This window comes from Fistularia commersonii, chromosome 9 (genome assembly GCF_037954325.1).
Source record: "Fistularia commersonii isolate RoL2024-O1a breed Wild chromosome 9, RoL_Fcom_v1.0, whole genome shotgun sequence".
NCBI classification, from domain to species: domain Eukaryota; kingdom Metazoa; phylum Chordata; class Actinopteri; order Syngnathiformes; family Fistulariidae; genus Fistularia; species Fistularia commersonii.
In genome coordinates this window covers 4,633,904-4,637,670 of record NC_141292.1, presented here as the reverse complement: position 1 = coordinate 4,637,670, position 3,767 = coordinate 4,633,904, and the positions used below count along the sequence as shown (strand labels likewise).

The 3,767-nt window shown below is 44.1% G+C and overlaps 1 non-coding gene across 1 annotated transcript; it reads left to right on the top strand.

The window, feature by feature from the left end:
- The first annotated feature begins 3,359 nt into the window (after positions 1–3,359).
- On the top strand, positions 3,360–3,430 carry trnag-gcc (transfer RNA glycine (anticodon GCC)). Its single transcript has one exon. It is a non-coding gene; the product is annotated as a tRNA-Gly (tRNA).
- The last annotated feature ends 337 nt before the right edge of the window (positions 3,431–3,767 follow it).

Below are 3,767 nucleotides of genomic sequence, written 5' to 3'. Positions count from 1 at the left end.
GTAGCTGATAGGAAATGAAATATTGCACAGTTATGAACATATATACAGATAAATTATTACAATTTACGGTAAGCGGGTGAGAGTTCTCCAAGGAGCAAGCACTTGGCGAGAGTTACGTGGAAACTATTTCAGAAACCTTGGACGGATCCAAGCTCGATGCGGGCGGCTTTCGGCCTCGACCGGTCAGGGTTGGAAAGCTAAAGAGTGACGGAGATACAGAGAATATGAAGGTTGGAAGGCACAAATGATCTTTTATTACTTATAATACCAATAGCGCTAACAGCAAGAGCTGAAATGATATATCTGTGGAAGTTCTCATTCATCCAGGTCAAGGTGAATTCTTGTCGAAATCGAAGAAAGTGACGAAATAAAGTGACGAAATTCAAATCCGGTTGCCACAAGAAGAAGATTTCGACAAGCTGAAATGACAAAACGGTAGCTTCAATATTCATAAAATAAATAACTATTGTGGACGCCCGGTGGGACGAAGCGGTAGATCGAGCCACGACCCCATGAAATTTACAAAACGAGAGTCCCCGGGGACTCGGGAAGAGGATATGAGCCGACTATCATGCGTTTATGAAAGAAGAGAGGAAGGAATAAGAGATGTTATGCGAGATCCCTCAGCATAGTCAGCCCATGGCAGCTTACCTGGAGGCTAGCCTAGCGCTAACTATAAGCTTTCTCAGAAAGGAGGGTTTTAAGCCGATTTTTTAAACAAAGAGAGGAAGTCAGATCCCCAGAGTGAGATTGGAAGATGGGTTCTTAGAAAGAGGAAACCGGAAAAGGTACAAGGACAAGTTTTGTCGTTATGCGTATTAGACATGGACGACGATGTGTTCGATAGTTCATCTATATTGTTGAGAAAATGACGTTTTCCCAGGATCCTGAGATAAACACATTGATTATTCCCCAAAAAAAAAATGTATAATGTGGCGTACACAAAGGGTTTCTCACCCCACGGGACTAAGGGTCGAGGGGCGTTGTTGAGCCAGGTATGTATAGAGGTATATATATATATACCAGGTATATATAGGTATATATATAGTATATATATCCCAGATGTTCAAGTTTCAGTGTTATTTGTTGGTGTTTCAATAAAGATTCAAACTCTTCTAACGCCTCCGCCATCATTCATCGCCTGAAACACCACAATATATACATTTATTGATTGATCCAAACCAGGAAGTCGAGCTGAAAACTAGCTGCTTGGCGAGCACTTTTAAAAAGAGATAGAAAAAATAAAACAATCACTGGTAATAAACAAGTTCCTAGAAATGGTCTTCAAAGACAAGACCATTTCATCATGAGCGATTAAATGCAGTCAGATCTGCAGTGACTGGTTTGAATGATTTCTAAAGGGAGATGTTATGAGACTAAAAAAAAGAGACAAATATACTCCACAAGACTTTCGCTCCCCCGGAGTGGAAGAAGCGGCCCCGACACCGCGGTGTGTTATATTACTGGCGACGGATCATTCGGAGTCCTTTATGGAATTTAAAACACTTTAAGATGGATTCTCAAAGCGACTGGAGGACTAGTGATGTGTGGCCAAGAGCGGCGTGAAACCTTCTCGCGGCGGCCCCCGGGCCTCTCGTCTCAGAGAAGGTTGGAAATTTCTACTCCCTCTGCCAACTTTTATCGTAGAATCCCCCGTTTCCCTTCAAGAAACACATCCGTCACCGCGTGCGTTCGCTAACAATCTGGATCGGAGACACCGTGAGTTTGCAACAGTGACTTTCGTTTTTGTTTTTTTTTTGTTTGTTTTTGCAATACGGTGATGTATGATCTCACTTCTCGGGGAGAACATCTGGGGCCGCCGGCGCGCTTCGTGGCTTCAGCCCGCATGTTTTCATCGAACACGAAAATGTGGGGAAGTGAGCTTTCATCATCGGGGTGACGTCCGCGGCACCGGTCGACACATGCGAAGACGCTGACTGCTGATATTTCTGTTGATTTAGACCTTTTTGACGAAACACAAAGTCAGTTTTTGGTTTGTGGGATGTTGGCGGTTGGGATTGCAGGGCAGCGTGGAGAACAGATGGTCCGAAACACCAAAAAAAAAAAAAAAAAAAAACCTGTCGTAACAATTCCGCCGGGCTCCGATTGTGAAACGTTTCTTCTTATTCTGTCCCGGGACTCGAAGATAACCACCTCGGCGAGACGGTTTATATTTGTTCTCAAGCTTTTGTCAGGGTTTTCTTCTTTGTATTCCGTACAATATAATAATCATGGAACAAAATAAAAAAGACACCACGCTCGTAGTTGACGAGAAAATAAAAAAAAGCCCCGTTCCCAGTCGTAGCAAACCCATGGGATTCTGTTCCCACTAGAGTCTTAAAATAGTCAAGAAGGGCTTTTCAATTATCCAGGCCACGCTGTATGAAGGGGCCCAATCATAAAACCAGAGTGTTTACCTCCTCTCTAAATCTTATGTTGCTTTGATTAAGGGGGCAGAAGGCGGTCGGGAAGCCGGGATGCATGGAGCAAGGTCAGAGGGGAGATGCTGCACAAGAACTCTAGGAAACACAATGAGAGCTATAATTGTCAGCCAGCTGTGACCCGAGACCGGCGGAGCATCCAACATAATGTTAGCTCAGTCCTGTAAGACTGGAAGCGGCGAAGGAGCGCGGGTGAGGTCACCCGAGAGGCAAACTTAGGTCAAGGTGCGCCAAGTCGAATTTCAAACCGGCGCTGTTTTAAAGGGGGTCCCCCTGTGTTTTACACGCCGGGGTCCATTAACTCGTCACGGGGGAGCCCTCGGTAAACCCTGTGGAAACAGTTGTGTAACATTCTTTCTTGAAAAATCGCCGTGACCTCACCTGAGCTTTGTCTCGGAGAGTTCGCTAAATGGGGAGCAGAACTCCGGATTTTTATGACCGGAAAAGAAGAATACTCTTCTTTTTTTCTTTGGTAAACGGCAGGATTATGCCCCTGACGATTTTACCTATCCATTACTCAGCTCGGGATCAACAATGCCAAGAAGGAGGAGGTTCCAGGGTTCCTTAAAACACATTTTACACTAAGTTGATATCAACGTGTTTTCAGGGGCCCCAGAATTGGAATTCAAGGCGAAGGTTAGCCGAGCGCCATCCGCTCAGGCAAAAGCGAATCCGAAACTCATTCGGGTCCCATTACTATTTCTTGGAACCGAGACAAGTTTCAAGATTTCTGTGTCCGACCCCGGAAACAAGCTGATGTCATCAGTAAGGCTAAGAGAGTAATTAACTTAGAGTTGTGTCTTCGTATTTGAAAGAGCAGCTGGATGTAGGCGCTTTTCTTAGATAAAATTTTTATGAGAAGATTTTCTGACCATTTGTACCAATCTACTCATTTTTCGAAGTCTGCACCTTATGTGGGCATTGGTGGTTCAGTGGTAGAATTCTCGCCTGCCACGCGGGAGGCCCGGGTTCGATTCCCGGCCAATGCAATCTGTCTTTTTCAGTGTACTATTCGATTAGTGTGTTACCTGTTGCCGAGCAACACGCTGAACCCTTAACTGTTGGGCGGCTCATGGTTCATGTATGATCTGGTAACTGCATAGAATGTCGGGATTAATAAAGGATGCATGATAATTATTATCTTGTGCTTTCAAAAAATTATTTGATTTCATGTTCCAATGACTCACTGAGGATCCAATCACATGCATTTGTATTTCCATGCCACTTTTCAAGCATACCAGAGCTGAGGCTAGGCTACATAAGATAAGATAAGATAAGATAAGATAAGATAAGATAAGAACAACTTTATTTATCCCGAAGGAAATT